The sequence below is a fragment of the Corvus moneduloides genome, chromosome 8 (assembly GCF_009650955.1).
Source record: "Corvus moneduloides isolate bCorMon1 chromosome 8, bCorMon1.pri, whole genome shotgun sequence".
Lineage (NCBI taxonomy): Eukaryota > Metazoa > Chordata > Aves > Passeriformes > Corvidae > Corvus > Corvus moneduloides.
In genome coordinates this window covers 28,367,310-28,381,063 of record NC_045483.1, presented here as the reverse complement: position 1 = coordinate 28,381,063, position 13,754 = coordinate 28,367,310, and the positions used below count along the sequence as shown (strand labels likewise).

Genomic DNA, 13,754 nt, shown 5'->3' with positions numbered 1-13,754 from the left:
AGAGGCGAGACTTCAGCTCAACCCTCACCACAGCCATTAACTTCCTTTGTGATAAATGTTTGCCACTTTTAAAAAAGCAAACAAATCTAAACCACACATACATCCTGTGACCTGAACATTTTGAACAGAAGAGCTGTGGAAAAGCCAGAGGGATGTGAATGCTGCTTGCACGCTCCATGTGGTAACTGGAGGGTTATGGGCCATGAGTGTAAACCTGACTGATGAAGGCCAAGTGCAAATTACTCTAATTGATAAGAACAAGATGCATTGAAGTTCCTGACTGACACATGGGATCAGGCTCATTATGACTGATGAGGACATGTACATGCAATTGTGGTTGGAAGGAGTATTTATGAATTCTTCTCTGCGAGGGCCTGCAGTCACCAGACAGATTAAACTGATATATGGAAGATTCCCTTAAATTTCAGTAAAATTAAGTTTTGTCACATTTTTTAGAAAGGTCTTGGTAAAAACATATTCAAAAGGCAAAACCATCTGTAGATCAAACACTGAGATTGCTTTCAAAGCCAATGAAAATTGGTCATCTCCCTGACACTGAAACTCCAAATACTTCTCCTTGGGAATTGATGTTCAAAGCGTAGAGATTAAGCATCTTGCTGGCTTCTGTGGTCTTTAAGTTTAATGACTATCTTGGCTTATTTTATTTTAAACATACGATATTTCATATCAGTAAGTCAAGTTCTGTAAGAGACACCCCACCATGAGACAGGCTGTAGGCAGAGTCTGGTGTCTGACAACATGGCTACATCCTACACAAGATTTTCTAATGAAAAACTTGCTTGTGGATGCATTAACATGTTTCAAATAAATAAACTAGGAATTAACATCACACATTACCACTTCTATACAATTACCACAGTAATTAACAGAAATAAACATTAAATGTTCAAAATACTTCTTTCAGATCATTATCAGAGTCTTTCATTTCCCTTAAAATAAATAAATAAAGATTTTTCCCCTAACGCCACATCTCTTTAACACATAAAGAATTAGCTAAATAGAAAGCAGCCATCCTCCCACCCAAGACATATGGGAAAACAAAGCTATTTGCATTTATCCTCACAGGTCTCCTTTTGCTTGCCAATTTCCAGTCTTTAAACCGTAATTAAGGAAAAAAACATTTAGCTGCTTATTTTGGCTAGTGTGTTCTGCTAAAGAGAATACTCAAATCAATATTTTTTTAATCAATTTTTTTTTTTTTTTAGTTAGATGGGTAACATAAATAAGAACATTCAGGAGCATGTTAATCTAAATATCTCTAAAATCACTCACACTTACATGAAAAAACCATAGGTATTCTTACCTCCTCATTTTCTAATAAATCCATGACAAAAAAAATGTGTCTCTACAGATTTCTGCTGAAGCAATACTTGAAAAGCAGCAGTGACCACAACTAGGAGGAAATTCAACTAGTCTTTTTTGTTTTCTAAACAATCATTCTGAATCCCCAAATGATTGTCCCAATTGCCTAATTCTAACTTCCATCATTATTAAAAACCAAATATCTAATTAGCTATTGTTTTGCTAGACAGCAAGGGTAATCCTTCTTCATACACTAATACTAAAAACCTGCTATGAAAATGTAATTCTCTCCTGAAAAGGGTCAGAGCTCCTCAAATACTCCCCCCTGCCTGAGGTGATTATTAGTTTTGTAAGGATGCTCCTTTCTCTCAGGTGGCACTGCCAGCCCCTCTGCAGCAGAAGGGTCTCAAATTTGTTTGATTTTACTACAAAGTGATTAAAAAATTTCATGAAGTCCCAAGTAAAAGAAAATTCCACCTTCAGAGTAATTTAAAAATGTGAACAAGAGAAAGTTAGAACTTGCATTAACTATAATTAAATTAAAATACTTCTAGCAGATTCTAAACCAGCACAATAACTACTGTAGACCCGGGTTTTTAGAACTCTTCTAGAGATGGTTTACTCCATTCCAATCCATGGTACAATATGAGAATAACAATGACTCTTCCTGACATCAACTAAGGAAGATGGAACACAGAAGGTTAATTAGCACACAAAAGGGATTAAACAACACCAGAACATTAGGAACAAACTCTTTCCTAAGCAGCAGCACTCACTAGTCCTGTGACTTTGTGTCTGAGGTTTGGATTACCTCACGTTTAACAATGCCTGATTAAAGCTTTTAGTACCCTTGGATATTCTATAAGAGCCTTTTCTTTTGGAAAGCCCTGATATCAAACCTAAGCAAGCAGCTGCTGCTGCTGGGTTGATTCTTTGCTAAGAGTCTGCAGAATCAAGTTCACAGTACAACCTTTTGCACAGCAGGAGTTTGGAGCTCTCTCTTGCCTTGATCATCTGTTTTTCCTAAACATGTAGAAAAGGCTTAAAGCCTCTGCCATAATAGATTGATTTACAGCATGATTCAGAACACAGGCAGGCTGACAGATGACCTCACATACAGAGTGTAATAACAGATGCTGTACTTTTTGCATCAAGTAAAACTCAACACATACTGAACAATTCAGTCTTTGCATCCATGTGGACAACCCATTCTGCAAAGTTTGGTGTGTGTCAGTTTGAGGTTATATTTAGCCTTTGCAGTCCCTCTATTCAGCCTGGAGATAGAGCACTTAGTACATGGATGTGTTTTGCAGGACAGGAGCACGAACTGCCTCATGCATCCTCCTGGCATGGATGGTATCAGGCTCCGCCTCATGTAGGTGCTTCCTCACATCACACAGACCTTCCTGCAGCAGGACTGAAATTCAGGAGTCTGATTATTTTAGACAGGCTGCTATAAATTCTCCAATTCACTTCCTGTATTACTCATTTGTATCTGGATTTCAAGGAGACTTTCCACTCATTTTTCAAGTTAGTGGTATGCCAGCTCTTGCATAATTTGAGAAAAAGAAAGTAATAAATTTTTCATCTTTATTATCTAAACTGGCTAAGTCCAGATTCTTTAACTTAAACAAGAAAATAGATCTCAGTCTTAAAAAAGAGTTCTTTCTCTTCTTGCCCCAAAAGTGAAGCTTTTAGCTAATTTTTACACTGTTGATTTTTTTTTAAATAAAGTGCAGTGGAGTTGTTGAGTTAGTGAAATAAAGCCCTTCTATCATCTTTACTACAGCTAAGCCCAAAAGGGAAGCAGACAAATCTCGCTGCTAACTTTGTAGGTTTCCCTCTTGCCACTTAGCTCTACTAAGTGGATGGTTGTTTTTCTTCAAGCACAGCATGTTATGAACCATCAAACACCTTTCTGATGCATCTGTCTGAAGAGATCCTAAATGACTTACTGCTCTCTGGCATAACCAAAAAACATTCAAGACTTCTCTTACTCCTAATTTGTTAATTTTCTGTCTAAACCAGATCCAAAGGGAACTGGCTAAATAATAGGAATCCGAAGAGGAAGAGGATGGTTTGAGATTCCCCCCAAAAGCACTTCCAACCCCTAGTGTCATCACTGCCATTATACCAATGTCACATCTCCCTGAAGCTAGTCTGTGGTTACTGAGGGTTGCTGAACTTGTCAAACTCACTTGTCTCTGGGGCTGCAGGCTCTTCTACCATAATTTGGAATTATCTTTCTTTCCAATGATTTAATTAGGATTTGTGAGAAAGAAGACTTAAATACGCCTGTCATCAGCACTCAGTCAACCCCATTAATTGGCCAATAATCCAGCATTTGAAATGTTCATCTTTCCTTGCCTCCCACTCTTCCCATTGCAAGGCTGCCCTTGTTGTTCCTATTTTAGTACCATAATATATTGTTTCACTTAATGACATCTTGTCCAAACTTATGTGGCTGCACAAGATGGGAGAGAATAAAAGATATACAGCACCACAAAGACTCCCACAGATACTACTTTATACAGCAGTGTGTCACCAAATGCTCCTTGCTAAATTGGGAGAGTGCACTTTGGGGGGTCCAGACTACTTTTTAATAATTTGATGCACTCATATATGCTTCCATACACAAGGGAATCATAAAAAAGCATCCTCAATGCAGAGCACGAGGGAAAATCTTCACGGAAGATTAAAACACACTGCTGTTCCTTCAGCCAAGATTCCTATTGCACCACGAGAGCCTGGTGGGGTGTCCAGTTAGGTGTTGGTGCTCAGGCTGTGCTGACTCATGAATACAATGCCAAAATTTGACCTTTAATTATTCTTCCACAGCAGGAGGGATTATTATTTCTATGACAAAACCAAATGACAGTGCCTTCCTGTAAAGATTCTGTCATTTGAAGGATAAAGGTGATTACAGAGAAATGTTGGTTCTAGTTAATGGATTATTCCTTTGTTAAGAAAGTTCCCTTGACATTGTTATAAGGCTTTTGGAAGATGAGATAGGTCTTAATTCCTGTTAATGGCAGTGCCATATATTAATACAAGTGGGCCAAAGCAAAATGACTTTCAGAATTACTGAGGAGCTGCATTAGGACAAGTGAGATCACTGGGTTATGGCCCGTTATGCAAGGAAGGCTTTTTTTACTTGAGGCACTGGATATTGCTTGGTCTTTTGGTACAAACATAACAACCATTCTTCCATGGCACTGTTTCTTTATTTTCCTGACTCCCCATGGATGCTTTGCTAGGAAGATACTTTGCTGTTGATATAAACAAACGGCGGCCAGAAGCAGAACAGAGGAAATCACTCTGACTTTGCAAATGAAATTCAAGCCAGCCGTAACACACACCAGTGCTGAATCGCTATCCTGAATTCCCTTCCTCATCTGCTATGCCACAGCTGAAGATTTATCCACCCAAAGGTTTGATTCTTGCTGATGGATGAGGTAGGGTTCTGGGAAGGTGCCAGGGAAGGCCATGGAACAGGTAACTTTGAGTGACATCGTGCAGTGCTTACAGGACAACAAAGCTCGTGAAGAGTCTGGAGCGTAAGTCCTGTGAGGAGCATCTGAGGGAGCCACAAGTGTTTAGCCTGGAGAAAAAGAGGCTCAGGGGAGACTTCTCTCTTCCTACAAATACCTGAAAGTAGGTTGTAGCCACGTGGGGGTCCATCTCTTTTACCAGGTAACAAGTAATAGGACAAGGGGAAATGGCCTCAAGTTGCATGAGGGGAGGTTTAGACTGGATATTGGGAAAAATCTCTTCACTGAAAGGGTCATCAAGCCCTGGACCAGGTTGCCTAGGGAAGCAGTGGAGTAAGTGGAGTCACCATGCCTGGAGATATTTAAAAGACAGGTAGACATGGCACTTAGGGACATGGTTAATATTTGGACTTTATGATCTTAAGGATCTTTTCCAATCTAAATGATTCAATGAAGTGGGGACTGTCAATAGTTCCTGACCCCACAAGACATTCCAAATTGATGAACTCAACTATTGTCTCCAAATAGTGTTACAGTAGCTGTTTCCATTTAGTGCTCTCCCATCACAGGGAATAATCAATGAAATTATTGCAAGGGATGTCCCAGCTCAATTTTTGTCTGTTTCTTGAAGCCTTCTGTGATTCTCCCGTACGGCTTTGTAAGAAAGAGTCTATTTGAGTCTTGGTTACTAAACCAAGAGACACTAAAACAAAATATCCAGTATTTAAAAGGATCTCTGTAGGACTCAACGTTCCCCAGTAGTGAGACTAATCCTATTTACTCAATTCGTACACAAAAAAGAATGCATTATTTCCACTTAAACAAATGCTATAATAAGATGATGAATATTAAATCACTCTCCAATAGAACTCAGACATTCAGATTACATTGGTAATGGGCTCTGACTCTGAAAAATCCAAACTTTGAAGCATTTTTTCCTCTGCTTTTTATTTAACTTTTACAGTCCAATGATGCGTTATCTTCTAAAATGATTGAAATAACTCCCAGGGCACCAGATCCAAACATTAAATACATCAGAAGGTAAATGCAGAAGGCATAAAAGGCCCACACAGCACAGTTGAATAAAGAGCAAAACTCTGCCCCCTTTGCACTTCTCTGGCTGGGAGGAGAAATTTGTGTGGCTGTGGACAGCTAGCTAGACATTAAAAACAATTTGGACAGGGTGCTGAAGAAAGCCAGCAAACCCACAAAAAGGTTTAGCCATAAGAAAAATAAATAAATAAAACACAGGATCTTAAGAAATGTGAGAAGGAGAAGGAATGGGATTTCTGTCTCAGTAAGGAAAACGGAACCGTGACGGGAAGCCACGTCAACTCTAAACTGGGTAAAACAAACAAGAAACAATCTCCAAACAGGAAAGAACCCAAAGGAGTCCTGCCCATAGCGGCATTGGAAAGATTACTGGGGGAACTGGGCAAAGGCACAAAGGAGCAGAGGAAATAGGTTTCCTTGATTCTGTATATGGACTCATGTACACATTTGCACACAAGTGTATACACATGCATATATATAAATACACACGCTCCTTTACTATTTTTCTTGAAATTCATACATAAATATTTATCTATATATCTATATTTCTGTATCTAAATCTATCTATATACGTGTGTGTTTGCATATTTATATATACACATAGATGAATCCTCTCCCCTACCCTACTGCTTTCATGAAAGCCAAGAGGGACTGGGAACTTATTGAAAGCTCATTGCAAATTGAGATATGTGAATATATTTTCTCAGAATGATACCACTGCCTGAAGCCCTGCATATATCCCTCCAGGACAAACTTCTACTTCTTTCTGTTCAATTTCCAGCTATGCTTTTATCGAACAATTTCTAAATGGATGCATAAACATTCAGTCCCCAGCAAACGTGAACTAAAGAGACTCCTTCTGGAACGCATTCCTCAAACTCCCTGCTCAGGTACACCAAATCACCCTGACATTTCTCCTCATCCTTTTCACACACCTGAACAAACTGCTTAGCTTTGTGCCATGGGTCAAAAATCAAGAGATTCAAACTACCATTGGTCAAGGAAAGAAAGTCAAGAACTTAGGACCTTCTGCAGATGACATCTACAACTTTCAAAGACCTCTCTGCCCAAAATGAATTAATTTGCACCCTCCGGTTCAAGGCTGCTGAACTCTGTCCTTTCTTTAGACAGCATGTGCTGCATTATTCTGTTTCAGAATATAAAGGGGGGAAAAACAGAATCACCAATAGCCACTAGTTTCTGCAAAGTTGAGCCTGAAGACTGGTCACTAAAATGAAACAATGAGTTGAAAAAGAGACAGTTAAGAATGAACAGTGAGGGCTTTTAGGACTAGAATAATAACCACTTTTGACCAGATAACTGAGCCGAAAAAGTGGTGGAAAACTGCTTCTAATAAAGCCTTTCATTTCTATTTTTCATGAGCATCCACCCAGATAGAGACTTCTGAAATCTTTTAAGATACCAAGTGATTTTAAAAATATCTATTTTGAATCCAGAGTGCAAACCTTCTGTTCTGAAAGTGTCAGTCAGGAGATTTTGAATTTTTCAAAAGAACTTGCATCACCTCTTTGCAAAACATTTTTCAAACTATTTGAAAGGTCAGAATTATTTCTTGAACTTCCCTTGAATTTATGAGCAAGACCAGATGCCTGAAACTGTCCAAACTCTTGGTCCAGAGATCTCTGACTGGTTTTGCTACCACTGAACTTACAGGTAAGCTGTGATAGTACACATTGAGAATAAAGGCTGTACCATAACTGCAAGATCATTTGTGTATCACACCAGGCATTGTCCTGGAAGCATTTAATAGCTTTTATGGGAAATAACCTCCGTCCATGCTCCCATACCATGCTAGGAATTATCAGGGGGTTAGAGAGGGGGAAATCTTACTGCTGCTATTAGCACACTCACATACCTTAAAAATCAAAGCACTAAAAGTAATGTATAAGTAATAACTTGAAGTGAAATTTACTTTCTTTAATTACATTTGGTGTTATATACTGTGATGCACTACTAAATAAAAAGAAATACTATAAGAAATGTCAAAAATCCATGCTTAATTTAGGTAGACCAATTACTTTAAGTGCTGCTACAGTCAGAAAAGTGATTCAAGGATAAGTATGGAAACACACAGTGCCATTTCTTCAATAGCTTCCAGATCAAATTCAATGTAAAAGTCAAAAGGTCAATTTTTTTTCTCTATCCCGTGGTATCACAAACTCCCTGTTAGACTTTGAGAACTTGGCTGAATTCTTTCTTTCCTGGCATTCTCTGCAGCTGCAATGATGATCATACATTAAAAGAGACAATCTTTTTACAAGAAAGGCTCCGTTTTTTCCAGGTAGGTTTTATATTAGTCTGGAAACTAGACATCCGGTATGCAGTTATGCCTGAACAGGTAGGTAGTGCAGAAACTGTGCAGAATAAATACTCTGAGGATTGTGTTCCTTGTTGGGTGAAAAGGTGCTTAGCCCAAGTCTATTCCTCCCCTTTATCATCTCATACAACAGCACCAATGCAGAGATGCCCAAGGATTCCCTCCCTAAGTGATTGCTGTTGCAGATTGATGACCCTAAAGAAGTTATATTTCTCTGCAGCTGGCTGCTTAAAATCTATATATCTTACTATTCAAACAGCAATCTCATTTAAGCTTCTCTGCAACAGTTCCAGCTGGGATGCACCAACCAATTGGAAAAAAACCAGGTATTTTTAATAACACATTATCACACAGCACACACAGAAAAAGTCAGACACTTCCTGGTCATGTCAGGTGTGCTGAATGGGCACCTACCTGTAGATACAAAAATGCTGCTAGCAAGGATTTTCTTGCTATTTTCTAAGTCCGTGAGAGACTTTTCTCTCTCACAGAAGAGGTAGCAGAGTTATGTAAACAACCAAACACCTGCAGCCTTGAAAAGTCTTGTTTATGGTACAGTAGAAAAAATATTTTGACAATGGATGTTTTAGGATTTTAGCCAGTCACCCCCAAGGGGTGGCTGATCCTTGTCCAATTACACTATGAAGAAAAAAGTCTATAAAAGAGTTTGTAAAATAATTAAATAAACCAATCTTGCTGCACAATTCCTGCCTGCTGGATCTTCTCTCCTCCTCCTCCCTCCAGCTGTGGGACACGGTGATATACCCTAGGGCCTAGGACTGTGGTAATACCTACCAATACATGTGCAGTTGGCTCAACACCTCAGGTGCCAGATTACCTCTATTTACATTAAGCAAGGTGTGCTCACTGGAAATATGGCAGCCCCAGCGATGCAGAAGTCATTGTCTGACAGCTGAAATCATGACACAGAAAGCAGAAGATAACTTATGTTATAAACAGACCCAGATAAAACAAAACTTGAAGTAGGTGAGGTGAAAGTGGCTGATGTGCTCTGCATTGCTTCTTTTTTATTGTGACAGCCAGTGCTTCACATCACAAGTGATTTGCAGTGTTCCATGGGGACCATGGAAATGCATGCATTTCCCAATTTTCATTACAATATTCCTCTGCAAATTAAATAACTGCACAAGTAGAAGCCTGCACAAAGGGATCTTGACAAAAGACAGAACATTCCAGGATCAATACCTTGTTGTAAAATTATTAATAGCACAATTCCTGTAATTTACAATCAGGGCTGAGGCCCTTGGCAGGCAGGACTCAGAAATAAAACTGCCACATAACTGCTGTGGGAAGCACAACTTCCCACAAAACCAATCATATCGAAAATTAAGTTCTTTCCACGTAGCAAGATTGATCAAGTAACATTCAAAGGTAATGCAGCATCAATGAAAAAGAACAGACCTCTAATCTTAAAAGAAAAAAAAAATCAAAATAATTTGGAAAGCAATAAATTGTGGCTTTGGGGTTTTTCCCCTGTAGGAATCATGCTCTCTACATACAGGTTTGGAAAGTCAAATGTTCTTAAAAAGCTTCTTCTGTAAAACTGTTATGCAACACTTTTCTTCAGCAGACAACACTCACTTATTGACACCAAAACCTAAGAATAAAATATTGCAGCTACTTTTCACAGGTCTAATACTATTTTCATTGACAAAGTGGACTAAAACCACCCCTTTTTTATCTTACATTTTGTAATATGGATATGCAGACATGTATGAAGGAAGGCAGAGAGACCTAATCTAACTACAGAGATAAAAAGTGTTTTTCAGTACTAAGGTGATCTAGTGAAAACATAGCTATTACTCACATTTCTCTTCAGAAATATGACTTAATATTCCTAATTGTTTTCATTTTCACATCCAGCCTCCAAAACCCTTCTCAAATCCATCCTCTAACCACACATCTGTTTATTTGCTCACCCTAGAAGCACGGTTTCAACTGTTTATTTCCCAACCTCATCTTCTGGTGGGTGGCACCCACTGCTTTTAACTTATAGTCATTTTACAGCTTGGTAAGATTCTTTATGAAACTTGCCCCACTACCAATTTTTCTGTCAGAAAATTTGATTACTTATGCTTCTACATCCAGAAGGTCAGCAAAATAAAACATTAAACTTCCCAACAGGCCTGTACACATTGTTGCAATATAAGCAGAGACACAAAAGATGCTCTTGTAGATGAAAACGCAATTCAAAACACATCAGCAGAGTTGAAGCTTTTTAGGATGACACCAACAGATCTGAATTCTGTTGCAAGTTCTTTTACAGCTGTGTAGACCTGGTTCCACAGAACACCATTTGAGAGCCATGGACAAACTTAGGGTCAGCTTGATTTTTTTCCCCAAAAAATGAATGTCAATGTCAGCAACAGAAACCTCCCAGTGTGGTCAACGGGGAGCAAGTTTCTGTGCACCTTCTGAAATTACACACAAACCACAAATGAGAGAAGTGGGAAAACAAGGGTTAAATCATGAAGATGCACTATCTGTATGAACTCCTATCTTTTCTTATGTAAGTACAGGAGAACTGAATGGATAATTATCAACCAACCTTTCTCCTGTTGGTACAGCTCAGTAGGAGAACAGAGAATCATTGAGGAGAGTTTGAGTGCTGCAACTCTCAAGTCTGAGGTCTTTAAAAGGTCACTAGTCCAGAACCAAGCCATTATCCATTCACCATGAGTGACAAAATCTAAGAGCTGGTTTCACATTTGGGTGGAATGCCACAGTTTGCATCCTGCTTCTACAACTTCCACTTAGCCAACTTTTGACTAAAACTTCCACATCTCTTCAGTAGAATCTCTCAATTTCTTGTTGTAGACTTTAACACATTTTATTGTAAAGGACCATATCCTTTCACTGAAGTTGTGCATACATTTTTATCTGTCATTTCAGTGTAAAACAAGGCATATTTTATTGCAACCACAAGAATATTACGGGCTTGTTAGGCTGTTCAGAAACTATTCTGTGTTTCTAACAGCCAAGTCCAGTGCTGAAATTATAATTCAAAATGTATGTCAGAGAAGGGACAAGTAATAACTTTAATAAATAATTTCCAGCTTCAATCTAACACAGCCTTGCTATAAACATGGGACATCTTTAAATTGGGCAATGCTATTTTGTCTTCAGAAAATCTGACAGTTTCCACAATGAGGACACCAAAGGCTTTTAGAGATCAAAAAATGAATAAATTAAAACACTACTCAAAGAAATGGTACAACTTTCAGAGATCACGTAGAGAAGTACCACTTATTACAGAAAACCACAAAAGCCCAGTGCTGGAAACTCTCTGTAATCACAAACACATCACCTCCCTCATCAGGGAACTCCTGCCCATTTAGCAGGGAGGTGCAGCTGGAGAAGCAGGAGCAGGGCTCTGTGGGAGCTCCATGATGAGGAAAGAGCCATGCCCTGGGAGCCAGGCATCTGTTTTGGAGCTCAGCATGCAATATCCTGGGAACTGGGTTATTTATCCTCTACTCACTGATCCTTGCCCAGAGCTGGCAAGGTTCAGTTGGCTTCTTTATGGAATCCCCTCCCACTCAATTCTTATGAAAAAAGTTATTCTAGTGGAATTAGCCTAAGATGGATGGCGCATCCATGAGGAAAGGAGACCAAACACCACAGGGGCAGCTGCAGCACATAGCACACTCTCCACTGGAAGAAGCAGAATTGCCTGTGGCAATTTTCCATAACCTTACCATCTTACTGATACAGCCTGTGCTACATGGAAGAGATAAATCTGATCATAACTGAATTTAGAGGTATGTGAATTAAGGGTTTCAGAATTTGCTGCTGAGATGTTAAGCCTTTGCAAAAAAAAAAAAAGAAAAAAGAAGGCAAAGAAACACAGATGCATCACTGGAATAAGGGATACCATAGTTCAGTAAGCAGGATGGCTAGCAGGGAAAATAGGCAATAGCAGTTTACACACAGAGCATCTGGGGTGTTTCTAAGACAGCCTAATAAGATTATTTTTTTCTCTTTCATTCTTGAAATAACTGTTAGAATAATTTTGACTCTTTAAACCTAATCCCCTGCTAAAGAGCAACTATCTCATCACTACCACAAGGCCACCAAAAGAAAACCTACCACATACCTTGTGACTTCTGCTTTCAAAGCATTCACTGTTCAAGCATTACCTAGGACAGTAATTACAGGGCAGTTTATTTGCTGGGTTACTAGATTTTTGAGTCTACAGATTAGCTCTACAAGCATCATAGAAGTCTTCTCATGCTTAAAACAATTCTATGTCATTAAAAGGAGGTTAGAGTCTCAGTTGATTTCTTACTTAAAACCATCCTCATCATCTTCAATGGTCCTGTTAAAGAAACAGCAAGTAACTATCTAGCAATTGAGAACAGAAATCTGCACCCAAAACTTTCAGAACTCTTTTAAACTCAGGATTGCTGTTTTTTCCTTTGTTGGATTTTGGGGATTTTTAAACCAGGACTAACCAAACTTCAAAAACAAAGATGCTGTTTCTCTCTGACTTGCCACTGAAAATCTGATAGTATATGGGGAGAATGCAAATAAAGATTTTTTTTTGCAATGGTGGAAGACTGTATAAAATCTAAACTATATGCATAGACACACATAAGATTATTTTTCCTACTGTGATTTAACCTTAAGTTTCCTATTTTTATATTCTGTTCATGGTAAATCACCACATCAAAAGATTATGCATCACATTTTAAAGCAAAAGTGTTAGCAGGGTTTTAAAACATACCACAGAAAATTTATTTTCCCTATTACAGCTCCTATATCCTAAGACAAGAGTGCTGAACGTACCACAAGTTAAACACATGGAACAGTGTTCATATCTGCTGAGCAGGGGTAGGGGGGAGGGGGATATAAAATAAATATACACAGTGCCCTTTCCCTCTGAGAGCCTAGCACAGTGAGAGATTTGGGGTTTTATTATTATTTACACCTATCATCAGTTACCAAATTTGCTTGGGCAGAGACTCCTTTCCCTCAAGTTTCAGCCCAAAGTAAGAATTTTGCTGAAGGAAATGCGTGAGATTTAGTAAAAATGCTGGGTGTACCTTTTGGTTTAATGCCAGGAAGTAGATCACTGTGAAATTTAGTCCAGATACAGAACAGTGTGAGGAAGCATGCGAAAAAAGTAATAGTTATTGTGAAAATTAATTTTTAATGAGAACAGTTCTCGGCTTTGATAGAAAGAATTTTCTGGAACAGGTAGAGACCATGTTGAACTTCCTTACACACCTGTGTGACCCCTGCCGATCAATGTCAACACTTGATTAATATTTTACTGAGAAAGTGTGAGACGATTCAAACTTTGTCTGTCTCGGTAGGTGTTGCTAAGCAACTTTGCACCTTGTCTGAGAACAAATCTTCACAGCAACCTTTCCTTCAAGCCAAAGACCCGCATCCACTTGAAACACTTTCTCCTTTGCGAATGCAAAACCCAGCAAGCCATATTCCACCCTTCCCTTTCTATTTCCCTCCCCACCTCCCGGTTGAGAAGAAATGAACGGAACAGAGTCTGAAACGCTGTCCTTTGC

The 13,754-nt window shown here is 38.9% G+C and overlaps 1 protein-coding gene across 7 annotated transcripts in view; it reads right to left on the bottom strand.

The window, feature by feature from the left end:
• Positions 1-13,754, bottom strand: part of GRID1 (glutamate ionotropic receptor delta type subunit 1) — a 500,801-nt gene that overhangs the window by 286,722 nt on the left and 200,325 nt on the right. The window lies entirely within an intron of this gene.